Consider the following 14029-nt stretch of genomic DNA (forward strand, 5'->3'; position numbering starts at 1 on the left):
CTTGGATACTAAGTTCTGTGATTTTCAGTCTTTGTTCTCTTTGCTTTTCAGTTTTGGAGGTTTCTACTGAGATGCCTCTAAATTCAAAGATTCTTTCCTCAGCTGTATCTAGTCTACTAGTAAGCCCAACAAACACATTCTTTACTTCTGTTACAGTGTTTTTGTTTTTATCTCTAGCATTTCTTTCTGGTTCTTTCTTAGGATTTCCATCTCTCAGCTTATGTTGCCCATCTGTTCCTGCATTTTGTCTATTTTACCTATTGGAGCCCTTAGCGTAATAATCATAATTGTTTTAAATTCCTGGTCTGATAATTCCAGCATCCTTACGATGTCCTCTTTTGGTGCTTGCTCTGTCTCTTCAAATTGTGTGTTTTGCTTTTTGGTATGTCTTGTAATGTTTTTAAATAGCCAGACATGATGCAACAGGAAAAACGAACTGCTGTAAATAGGCCTTTGGTAATGTGGTTGTGAGGTGGGCTGGGGGAGGGGAAGAGTTCTATAGTCCTATGATAGTCTTTTAGGGAGCCTATGCCTCTGGACAGTATCCTTCACAGGTGTTTTTAATTTTTCTTATCCCACCCTTAGGTGGAAGGGTGTGGCTTAGAGTGGGTTGGAGTTGAATATTTCATTTCTCCCAGGTGAATAAGGTTCTGATAAAACCCCAGCAGGTTAGGCTGTGGTTAATTAGTTTCCCCTGAGGTCAGGCCTTCTTATAAAGAGCGGAGTGCTCTGGCAAGTTTCAAAATTGTTCTTTTCCCCTTCCCTTCAGAAGCGTGAGGGCGTTTTCTGCAGGATGCTGTGGAAACCTGGTTGAGCTCCTGGACGTAAATCTCTCCAAACTGTAAGTGCTCCCCCGTGACTGGGTCCCCCTAGAGTTTTTAGCTCTCAGAGTTGTCCTCACTGAGCTTTCATCAATTCATCAGTTACAGTTCTGGTTTCCCTACACGGGCGCTCGTTCCTGTGGTGGTTTTAGCTCATGAATCTCTGCCCCAGTGAGTTATTTTCTGTGTTCGCCTGTGTGTCTTTCTGATTTTGGGGGCAGCAGTTTGCCCTGTATTCTCACCTCTCTTATGGATCCTAGAAGGGTTGTTGATTTTTCAGTATTTTCAGCTTTTTACTTGCTGTTCTAACAGAGTGGTAGCTTACAAGATCCTTACGTGCAAAACTGGGAACTGGGCGTCTGTCTTATACATTTAAAAAATTGTTTACCTTTTACCTAATAATATAGAATAATGCAGTATCTTCTTATGTTGTCTATGTAAAGAAGGCTAATTTTCTTGACAGTCTAATCCTATAATATGGAAAACTCAGGTTATCGAAAGACTAAAAACCCTCAAAACCTGGATTCTAGTAATTAAAGGGGGTCAAAGTTGAGGAGGAGAAAGAAGCTCTCCTGATCTAAATATGGTCAATGATTTTCATCAGCTGAAGTCAGCATATAAGGTTTAAACGGCTGGTTCTCTATATTGCATTCTTTGAGTCTCTATTATTTACTCCATAGAATCCTAATTAACTTTAAAAATATAATCATTAGTCCCCTTTGCTTTCAGATGCTCTAATATTTATGCCTATTGGGTCTCTCTATATCCAAATACCTTGGAATACCAGCTAGTCATGAAATATAAACTCTAGGTATATAAATATGGTAGGCTTTCCCTAAAAGTCAGATTCATGCCTTAATCTACCATGGAAGTTATATTATCATAACCTCGCCTTTTTTTCTGTTTGTGTTAAAATAAGGAGTTGTAGTCTCTTGAGTTCTAGAATTTCATAATCTATTATTTAGAATTTATTCACTTAACATGTACTGTGTGTATTTTATGTTGGGTGATAAGAAGCAATAATCAACACACAGAATGATCTGCTCTAATGGAATTCACAGTTTAGTGGAGAATTTTTAGGACATTGTTCAATAATTATCAAAACATAGTGTATAATCATATGCTATATATCCATAATCTAGAGGTCACATTTAGGGAGATCAGACGTAAGAGACATCTTTTTCAGATTGGCTCATTCAGTATCCACTCATAACTCCTTTTAGACTTCCTTTTTTTTACTCTACCATCTGCAAAGGTAAAAATCTACATTTTAAAGGTTTCTTAGACCTGATATTCCCCTGTAGAAGCTAGACTCCATCTGGAGAAGAACCCAAATGATACTAGAAAGGCAAAAGTGGGCAATCTGAGGTAACACCTGGGGAAATCATAGCTGTTACTATGCAGTTACTATGTTAGTAACTATGTTACTAACATAGTTAGTTAACTATAGGCAGTTACTATGCAAGGTCTACTGTATGATCTCCAGCAATACAGGAACTGAGCAGTGGACATTGGTTGCAGTGGGCTTTACATTGGAACATTCCGTTGGTGTGGTTGTACGTTTCTCCAGGGTGTAGGCCTCTTCCTTGGCTCTGTAACAACCAAGCTTGGCTCCCTGGCCCTTGCAGAAATTCTTTAAGTTATCTTAATACTTTTGAACTAATTTCTTTTCTCATTAACCCAGCTGAAGGAGATTCTGTTTTCTATAACAAGGACCATGACAATAGAGTATACTTTCTGAGTCTCCATTAAAGGTCTTTCTTCAGGAACTTAGGTTTTGAATGATCCTGAGTCTGATTTCACATGTGAATTTATGAGCTAGTGGTGCCCATAACCCACAGTTGTATAAACTTGGAATCTTCACCAATCTGTGTTGAGAGCTTGGAGTTTAATTTCTGGTGGGGATTTTTGTTTTTACTGTTTTTACTTTTATTTTTTTTACCTTAGACTCAAGACTCCAAACCAGTGGCAAACTCTCTTGAAGCATAAATATTTTCTATCCCTGTTCCACAGACTATAAACTCTCTTCAGACTCTGGGATTTATGAAGCTCCCCTGCCAAATATTGGATTTAATATCCTAAACCCTGCTCTTAAGCCCTTATATCAAAGTCTGAACTCTTAAGAGTTGCTCATTTATCAGTATCCTTTTTTTCCCTTTCTTTCATTTCTAGCACATGTGGCATTTACTTTCTTTGAGTTCATAAAGTGTTAATTTTTTTTTAATTTCGTGACTTATAGTTAGTGACGTCACAATGTCTATTTATTCTTCCATAGTGCCGTAAGTCTATGTTTAAAAATGTCCATCATTAATCAAATCAATTTGTAACATTTACAGGCTGATGATTTCCTACAAAAAGGGCAATGGTTTGTATGAATTCATGGGGAAAGAAAAAGATATTCAAGGAGAAAAAAATTTTTTTGTGCATTACCAACACCATCTAAGGTAGAAGCTATTTCGTTTTGGGACACTGGAACTGATTATCTAGAACTGTACTGTGGAATACAGTAGCTATTAGCCGAATGTGGCTCTTGAAATTTAAATTAATTACATTAAATAAATTAAAAAATTCAGTTCCTCAGTCATACTAGCTACATTTCAAGCGCTCTATAACCACACGTGCTAAGGGCTACTGTGTTGGACACCTACTGTGTGTCAGACACTATTGTCATCATAGGCATTATGAGGGGACATAGCCCCTGTCCTAAGGAGCTATCTCTAGTCTGGGAAAAGACAGAATAAACATGTAACCTAGTTTAAAAAAAAAAAAAAGAACATTTAAGAACAGAAAAGAACCCTTTAGGTATTGGTATTTAATGACAAGGATAAAATAGGATAATATTATAGTGCCTAGAGGGCTGCTTAATAGGTAGATTTATAAGTGAAGGCTCTCTGAATCATCAGTTGAATGGTAACAAGGCAATAACATGCAAAAATCTTGAGTGTTTACAGATACAACAATAAGTACAGAGGCTCAAGACAGAAAATACTCAACATGTTTAAGGTACAGACAGACGGCCAGTGTGACTGGAGATTAGTGAAAGGAATAAGAGTAGAGGGAGATGAAATCGGAGATATTGGCCTAAGAGTTTGGGTTTTCCTTTAGTTGCAGCAAGAAGCTACTGAAGAATTTTAAACAGAAGAGTAGTAGCATTGTCTAATATATACTTATAAAAATATCATGAATAAAATAAGAGATAGCAGGACAAATTTTATAGAAGTGACTCATCAACTGAGTTTTGAAAGCATGCTGCTTCTTCATCATTGTTTATTTCTTTGTTCATTTCCAGGGTAGGAGGAAAGGAATTTCTGCATTATAGTCTCTAGTAATAGACTCTTTTTCCAGTCCACTTGGTGGACTGTTTTGGGCAGGGATCTTGGTGTATGGAGAGAGTAGACTGGGGACTGGGATGGTGAATTAAGAGTGGAAGAACAGGTTGCATTTACTGGGGTCAGGTGTGCTAATTTAGCAAAAATTGGAATGAGAAAATAAAAATGATCACGTGTAAAATTCCTTCAAGTAAATGAAATGTGCTCAACTGATTTCTCATCCTATCTCACTAATATTATCAAAACTAAGGGTTGAAATCTTTTAAGGATATCAATTAGCTACCTGTGTATGACTTTTTTTAAGCCCCATAAATGCAAATGTAATGGGGCAGATGCAAGTTCAAAGCACCGGAGGATAGTATTTTCAACCCTGTCTGCATTGTTTAATGAGACAATGAATTCAGTGGACTTCAGATGTGTCACGTCTTGTAAATCATTGGGTTATAAACTTTAACAGGGTAAGTGGATGCACTGTTTCTGTCTCCACTGCATAGGGTTAGTGCACTAGATAATAGCCAGGGAACATGGGGTAGTAATGCCTACATTATTGGTTTATAGGTAGAGTGACCCTCTTACATGTGAGGGATTTAGAAGGAAAATACATTTATATGCATGAGAAAAAGAGGGAAAAATTATGAAAATTTAGATTAAAAAACCTGAATTTTACATTTTCTCTTTATTTTCATGCAGGACATTAATTGGGTGGCCAATTAAAATTTGTGTTTATGGGTACAAGTTATGGTTCACCGTTGCTTATTTCCCTAATCTTTGGTGGTTTTATAGGTTTTAATTTTAGTGTAAGAGTGAGCAAAACCGTAACATTGCTATGCCTCTCTATGTTTTACTTAGAGAGAGTCTCCTGGTGTTTATTTAAGCTTTCTTGGTGGGATTGCCACTAAGTCACAGTGTTCTATAATATTGCTCTAGTCCAAAGACTTGATATCCTAGTGCCTTAGTGATTAGTGTCTGGGTGGTTGGGTAACTTAAATTGTTTTTATGTAGCTCAGGATGTTTTGAACTGATTTGACATTGGTAATAGCTGGGCTGGTTAGGGGTATGAGCAAATTTTGTGTTTCAGGGACTAATTGATGTATCAAGCGAATGCAGCTGTCAGAGTTAAGAAGAAAAGACATTTAAGCCACTATAGATACAAGATACTGCTGTGATAAATTGAACCTACAAAATGTGGAGTGGCCCAGTTATGCACATGCAGTCTTGTTTTATTTAATATCTCTTCTTGTTCGGGTGTGAATCTAGCCTTAGGCACCGGGCTGAGGAAGCATTATTACTCAGTTGCCAAATGGTTTGGATTTAAGATTCCCATCCACTCATAAGTTTGTGGGCTTTATCAAACAGGACATTATGAATAGGTAAGGAAACACTTTTGCCTTTTCTCTCAACTAAATTAATTACATCTAAATGACAAAGATTTTGTTTCTGAGTCACATTTGTCATTGAGCTGTTCTGTTAGATAAAATCGTGTGAATTTTCTGCCTATCTTCTAAAAAATGCTAATTTCTGTACCATTATTGGAATCTGAAAAAAGTGGAATGTAAGTAAAACACAGATCGAGATTAATATGGTAGTTCTCCAATTTCTGCTGGTTGAACCGATCTTGGTAATTTTGTGCTATGAATTCTTACTTGTCTATGCTAATTGGGATGAGAAGGGAAAGGAAAGTTTCCTGCCCTTTTGTTCCTCCTGGATTTCAAATCACTGAACAGATGCAGTGATATAAACCTGCATTTAAGTCCTTTATATTTTCCTTTATAGACACGATTGTAAATTGTGCTCTTCCTGCATTTGTAATTAGAGGCTGAAACAGATTGCAAAGGCTCAGTGTAAAGAAATGTCCATTAAAATAATTTATAGTGCCAAGTGATTGTTCACTCCAAGAGGGGAACTCAATTTGCTCCACGCAAAAGAATGCAGTTGCACATACACATTTTGAAGAAACTTTGTTATGCAGGGCAAAGTAACTCAGTAACTGGACCATACGGTGAAAATCATAAAACTAAAGATGCATAAATGATTTAAAAAAAAATGAGCATTGTTGGAAGGGAGAATTGAAGTCGTTGGAAGCCCTTCAAAGTACAGTTTAATACACTAACCATATCTGCTCCTAAGCCTGCTGTAGATAAGAAATGTGTGGTAATAGTTTTTCCCTCTCTGAAATTTTAGCCATTCTTATAGAAGCAAATGTAGCATTACTAGTGGTGATTTGAGATACATCCCTCTATGCATTCAATATATATTTAGTAAGGAAAGAGTTAAGGTATTTTAGCTATCATGTGAGGCAGCACAACATACTGCTTAAGAATGAGGATTCTGGAGTCAGCCCTTCTGGGTTTGAATTGCATCTGCCATTGACCCTTTGAATGACGCTGGAGAAATTGTCTAACAATTCTGTGCTTCAGTTCCTTCCTGTGTCAAATTGGAATAACTAAAAATGCTAATCTCAGTGGTTTGTTGTGCCTGACAACACAAATGTATTGAAATTTTATTATTAAGTAACAGCTCATGACCAGAATTTAATATCATCCAAATATTTTATATTTACTTAATTGTTTTTTTACAAAAACAACTTTAATAAAGCATTTGTTTCCAAAAGAGAGGCAACTGCAGTTCTTCTGCCAAAAAAGTGGAAGTTTAAAAAAAATTTATTGTAAAGCAACTATGCTCCAGTAAAAATTTTTAAAAAATTAATTAATTTGCCTAAAATTTAAGACAGATCTGTATGTAACCACAAGTCTCAAGTTCTAAGCTTGGAAAAATTCCTTGTCTGGTGCTTATGTTTTTGACAGCTTTCCTGTCTACACAGAGCTGAAAAATTTTAAATGTAAAAATATTATCAACATGAAACTTACACCTAGAGAAAGTTTCAGGAAAGAAACTATGCAGTTATTTTGTTAGCTCATTATGTGAGAATCTTTAATTTGAATGACATAAACATGTATGTTTCCCTTTCAACCAGTATAAAAATATTTTTTATGCCTTTATGTTTGTACTCTACTGGGCACTGAAGTTTGAGATTGACTTAAATTCTACTCACAGGGAGCTTGGGCCGTCTGTGAGATTAGTAGAACCTGCAAATCCTAGGGTTTACTTGGTCTGTAGAACGGCAAACAGAATTGGAATGTTGTGTCAGCTTCATGTGTAACCTTGGCTGTTACTTTACCTTCACTTTGAAAGTAAGATTGCAGCTCTTAGAGTTGTTAGGAGAAATAATTGCATTGATCTAGTGCAGTTTCTGGAACATGTTTGATACTCAGTAAGCAGATTGAGTAACTTTCTCCCTTTTTTTTAGATTCTACCCCAGATAACTTCAGTGCACTCTATTCAAGGTACTATTTGAAGCCTAATGCCAAAGCTATGCAATTCTATTTTTTTATTTTTCTATGGTTTAATATTATTAGAACTATGTTTTTTTTTAAGATTAAGAATATGCTGGGAACCCAACAGGTCTCGATGTCTTTGTCTATAGTAGACTTTTTTTTTAACTTTTGAATTTTATTTAATTTATTTTTTATACAGCAGGTTCTTATTAGTCATCAATTTTATACACATCAGTGTATACATGTCAATCCCAATCGCCCAGTTCAGCACACCACCATCCCCACCTCCCCGCGGCTTTCCCCGCTTGGTGTCCATACGTTTGTTCTCTACATCTGTGTCTCAACTTCTGCCCTGCAAACCGGTTCATCTGTACCATTTTTCTAGGTTCCACATGCGTTAATATACGATATTTGTTTTTCTCTTTCTGACTTACTTCACTCTGTATGACAGTCTTTATAAGAAGTTAAGACGTCTTCAAAAATAAATCAGCCTCTGAATCACCAGTACTCAGTGTGGATGAGTATAAATCTGCTATATAATACCTGCATGTCTCTACTTTTCTAGATCAGAAAGCCATGTGGCCATCTGTAGGAGGAAACTGTTTGTGATGCCTGACGTATTGTTATTGTTATGAAGACTAGATGATCCTTGCAGTTATGCGGGAAAGGTTCTGACAATCTCTAGAGCCTAATGATAATCTTTATATATCTCTTTTTTATCTCTTTTTATATATCTCTTTATATATCTCTTTTTAAAGTTCTGGCTTACATCATTTTTGATGATTACAACCATTTAAAGTAGAATCACCATACATTGATCATAAAACTGTTTCTCTAATGGATACTTTTAACTTCTGAGTTAAAATCTATCTTGATCAAAATCTATCTTCTGCAAAGTAATATCCTTTGGCATTTAATACGTATCATCATATCACTCAGTTTTCATTCTTTACATTGAAAATTTATCTATCCCTCTGATAACTTAAAGTTGATTTTCTGAACATGTAAACTAGATTGTGCTAAGAAACAGGAGCAACATTTCAAGAAGTCCGCACAGGTGTCTGTGGATGTTTTCCCCCTAAGGATCTGACATTTCTTGCATCTGTGTTTCTTGTTTTCCTTCTTGATAAAACCTAGTGTTTGGTTTTTATGCTTTGTTCCAGAAGCACATTTGTCTCATATCTTCAGAGAATAGTTTACAATGAATTTTCACTATGAAACGTAACTGATGGTACAAAACCAGTCCTTCTAATCCCTTGGGTCAGTTTGCCAAAAAAATATTATTTTAGTTTTGCCTACAGTGACACTCACATGCCCTCATGGCTTCCTGAATTCTCCCCTACTGATTCACATTTTACTGTTTTAAGGGCTTTATGTGAATCTGAAAACACATAAATTTCTCCATGTAATTCCTTTTTAGATAATCAAAAAAGTTAAATAATTATTTTGGCATTGAGATTTCCCATCATTAACTTTTCTCTGTTCAGAAAAGTGCCTATTTGCTTCAATTTCTTGTCAGTTTTCAGATACAACAAATGTTTACCCCAGAATATACATTTTTCTCCAAGTAGAATCAATTTGATCTTAGGGCCTTAGAAGTCATTTGTTTCTCTATCTGCCTAATGATTAGATTCAGCTGAAATATAGGAAAACCCAAAGGACTTCTCTCTGAGGCAAACCATTTTACCTTTAGACAGTATTGTCTGCTAGTTGACATTAACAAAGAAGACATTACCAAAGAGTTCACCACATATTTTCTTTAAATAGTTAAATTTTCTCATATATTGGGGGGGGGTGTATAGAAATTAAATTTGCATAGATTTGCATGAGTCTAAAATAATGTTGTCTATTGCCATGTAACTTGTGAGAAAATCTCATTTCTTTGCAGGTATATGATTTATTTCTATTCAGGAATCTTGTTATGTCCAAATTACTCTTAATAAAGGTCTACTCCTCTCTATTTAGTGAGCTAAAGCAGCATGACAGGATATAAAGAGCAAAGGGTCCAGGAAAAACTAAATTTTATCTTCCATTTTTTCTACTTGCCAACTCTGGACACTGAGTTAACCGCTCTGAGCCTCAGTTTATCCTTATGTAAATTGTAAGAGTAACAACATTAATATGTATATTGTCCAAGTCTCAGGATAACTGTTTGGATCTCGTATGTGAAAATCCTTTGGAAAATGAAAAACATATTTAATAAAGAAACACCAATATATTTCTAAAGTACGTGCTGTGGGATTGATTCACATGAGGAAAAGCTGCATGCTTATTTAGTTAGAATGCCCTGAATCTTTCAGACTTCATATGAGAATGTTATAGCTCATTTAAAAATTGATACTGTATTTTTAAAGATTGAGGGTAGCCTGGGTAATCTAGCTATGCTATAAATCATAATATATGAGAAATTAAAAACAACCCTTTTGTCTGGCACTATTTTCCTAGGAGTTCATTTTGGAAAGTGCGGTGACTAGACAACTGCCAATTACTGAACTGTCAGTCAATCAGTTTTTCTCCCATGGGAAGTTTGGGATTGGTTATTTTAGGAAAACAGTAAATGTCACAATTTCTAGGATAAGCAAATGGGAACACATGTGGACGGTTACTTAAAGAGCTCTATCCCAGCCTAAGTTCCTTAGAAATAGAGCTTATTATATGCTAAAATTTTATTGGGGATGTTATTCCAGGGAAACAGAGCGAGGGAAAAGGGAAATGAGTAAAGAAAGAAGGGAAAACAAAGACACAGTGGGGCATTGCCAAGCTGGTCACAGCTTCCCAAGAAAACAGAATCGATTCTAGGTCACATGTGAAGTCTCCGGAGAAGACTGAGTCAACTTTGCTTGCTGGCTCCGCCTCCTTTTCTGTCTCTTGTCTGTCATTGATCAAAGTCTGACCCACAAGATGTTAAAGCCTCCGCACAGCTAGGTTATTGTACATTGATCTCAGGGCAGCTGCTGGAAAACCTGAAACTGTGTGGTGTAGATGATCTGATCTCATCCCTGAGAAGGCTGAGGCTGTAGTGTTTTCAGGAGATGAAGTGATTGTGGTTTTTGACCACCAGAACAGCTTGAGCAGTCACCAGAGCTCTTCAGCCAAACAGGAAACAGGGCACATGGCAGAGCCCCGGATGGGAGGTGGACATGTATATCGGATTTGGTATAATACACACACACACACACATACACACCAGAACTGAAAATAATTACATACTTTGCCTTATTAAATAGGAAAATGCAAGAAACTTTTATGCAAGAAACATTTCCAAACCCATAGGACTAACTAATCTCATCTACTTAGAGGAATTGTAACCTAAGGAAGTATCTTTTGATTCCTTACCAACTCCATGCTATACTTACAAAACAATCATTTATACAAACGACTCTGCATGTTGTAAATGACCGATATCATTATCATCTAATTGCAATCATCATCATTGTCTAATGGTACTTCTGAAGGGGACCACCTGCCCATTTCAAAGCAGATGCACCAAGTGATGGATTGATAAGTCATCCATTACATTAGGGTACATTTAAATAGGTTAAGAATTTATTTTGGAATTAGACCAAGATAAGCTTGCCACTACTTTCCTGAATAGAAAATATTTGTAGAGGAAGAGTGTTTTTGTTTGTTAGGGTTGTTGGAATTTTTAAATAGTTTTTATTTTTGTTTAATTCTTTACCTGAGAGGATAGAAGAAAATACATTACAATAAAAAACTATGTTAATTCTGACTGGGAAAAGTAGTATACATAGCGATTGGAACGATAAAGAGAGAAATAGAGCCTATTAGTCAATACATTAAAAGTGAATATTTACTGTTTGAAAATATTTGCTATTAATGTAGTCTCCTGAAATAGATAAAGGTACACTAAATTGAAAGACAAAGAAGGATAAAGACTGTCTAGCTGGATCATTATTGGAAAGTCAACAAACCAAACATTCAGGGGCCAGCTTAGTAATATAACTGCTGACTTGAGAAAAATTAATCCTTCTTTAAAATATTTGATTAAATTGTACAAATGAGATTCCAACTTAATCAAATCCAATAAATACGTTCTTGAGCAGCATAAACTATGCTTTGCCTACCTTGGCACTTAAAGTTCTCAGGCTGTAGACTGCCATTTTAGAGCAAAGTACAATACTATATTTAACTGCTTATATCATGCCTAGTGGAAAGTATTGAACAAGATGGTTATTCCATTGAATTTTGGAGGCATTTAGGAACATTAACAGCCTCTCATTTTTCAAACATATTTAATGATATAATGAATATAAAATAATTCCCTCTGCAAATCAACATGACCTTTCTATAACAAAAGAGGAATCAGAGGATCATTACTTTACAGAAATACTCATCTGTGACAGATGCTCCATTGAATTCTATCCTTAGGATTTTATAAACAGCACAGACTGTGAGATGAAACACTACTTTTCTGTCTCACGAATGTTAATATAAGGTGAGATTGTGAAGATTAGATGATCCAATGTTAATGGCAGATATTCCCATGTTAAAAACGTCTAACTCTCTAGGTATAGAAAACATAAGAGTGAGTCAATTTTAACATGTATTTCAAGATCAGTTTTATTAGTAATTTTTAAATAAAAACTAGTGTTAATATAAATTACTAATTTATTTATACTCCATGGTGAGAGAACTGCCTGTTACAATCTGCTGGATAATCGAGAAGAATAGGTAGGCAAACTAAAGAAATTTTCCATTAAAAAAATCTTAAATATTTTGATAAAATGCTTGCAGAGAATTAAATGGAAAGTTACTCATCAAAAGTATAGATGTCACATAACATAAATTTGCACTCACGTGAGAAAATCCTTAGACACCTAATATAACAAATTATCACAATGTACGAGGACAATATTACAATGTTGTATAAAGCAAAAGATCAAAACTATAAAAACATCATGCTATAAATCAAGGATTTGGAATACAAAATAACAAGATTATTTGGTCCAAATAAAAGTTACAATAGTGACTTTTGGGGTTAAGATGATCCTTATGCTATTGCTTTAGGCATTGCTACCTCTTCCATCCATCCCCTGACTTTCTTCGTTTCAATACCCTGAACCATACTAGGCTTTAAATAATCTTTGCATTTAAGTGATTTAATCTTTTCTGAGCTGCAAATCTGCCAGATTTACTCTGACGTGTACAGAGAATAATCTTTCTTCTGGAGAGCAATCATATATTATGATCTTAGGAAGAAAAGGGGTGAAAGAGAAAGAAACAAAAAGCAGCTGAATAAAATTGTTTGAGATAATTCATGTGAAGAAATGAGCACTTTGCAGAACACATTGGAATCCTCAAAAATACGAGTTATTATTATTCATGATTAGACAAAATGAATTCATACTTAGGAACATCATTAACTTGTGTTCTAAGAGGCCATTTAAAAAGCATTGAAATAATATGAAATTAAATCTTATGAATATTTATTAGAGGAATCTGTACATTTGAATGTGTGTGTTTGAATTAAAATGCTTTCAGTAATTCACTTATTTTTACGCTGTCAGCTGAGAGCTCTCCATGGAAGTCCTGCACTAAATACCTCATTTCTTCCTCCTGAGGTGTTACATCTTCCATATCATTTTATGCATATATTGACAGGAAGAATATTGCCGTAATGTTTGCTTTTTTTCCCTTTTGTACCACAAGCTAAAAAAAAGCTGAAAACAAAACACACACACACTCAAAAAAATAAAAAACCCACAGAAAGTCTATGAGCATGGAAATCAGAATGGCTTCTACTTATTTTAATAAATTTATATATACAACATCAGAGCATATATGTGTGACAGAGAATAAAATCTATTCCTAAGCCATTAGAGGGCAACAATAACGAAATTAAATGTAAGCCAGTGAAGAAGTATATATATATGTGTGTGTCTTGGCAGATGAAAATGGGGTTGGAGAGTATGGTAGGGGGCTTGTAATTGCAATTGTCATAACACATAAAATAAAAGATAGATGGCTATCTCATTAGCAAACCAAGCAAGTACCATTTGATTGTGTCTAAATGCAAATCTATATGATAAAATACACACAGAATGAATTTCATCTAAATATAATTGTTTCCTACAAGTGTTAATTTCTATTTGAGTATTGTCACAGAATTTCACTTTTCCCTTTGAAAAATTTAAAGTGTAAATTCGTTCTAAATGTCTGTTAACTTTAGAATACAGAAAAGTAGATAGGAAAAAGGTAAAGATTTTTGAGATACAGATTTTCTAAGAGAAATCGTTTCTGCATTTTCAACTATTCACGTGGTAACAATGTCAAGTTGAGACTGTCAGTATTTTGGGAAGGTCATTTTGCAAGTGAGGCTGCTCTAGTCCCTTAATTTGTCGTAACTGACATAGTAGCTGGACAGATTTGAACATGTGCCTAAGAGTGTGTTAGACAAATCCTCAACGTGATGAGCTGATAAAACCCCGGTTCAAGAGCTTGAGTGTTCCCGTTCTTTATTTTTTACTTTTTAAAGCGTTGAATGAGACAAGGTCCCTGTTTTGAGGCATGTAAAGTCAAGCAC

The 14029-nt window shown here is 35.2% G+C and overlaps 1 long non-coding RNA gene across 1 annotated transcript in view; it reads left to right on the top strand.

Moving 5' to 3' along the window:
* LOC117203941 (uncharacterized) overlaps nucleotides 1-14029 on the top strand; it is a 464617-nt gene that overhangs the window by 254685 nt on the left and 195903 nt on the right. Inside the window, exon 7 of the long non-coding RNA XR_007469983.1 lies at nucleotides 770-841. This is a non-coding gene — a long non-coding RNA (uncharacterized LOC117203941). The remainder of the gene's footprint in view (nucleotides 1-769; nucleotides 842-14029) is intronic.

Source organism: Orcinus orca, chromosome 11 (genome assembly GCF_937001465.1).
Source record: "Orcinus orca chromosome 11, mOrcOrc1.1, whole genome shotgun sequence".
In the NCBI taxonomy this organism is placed as follows: Eukaryota; Metazoa; Chordata; class Mammalia; order Artiodactyla; family Delphinidae; genus Orcinus; species Orcinus orca.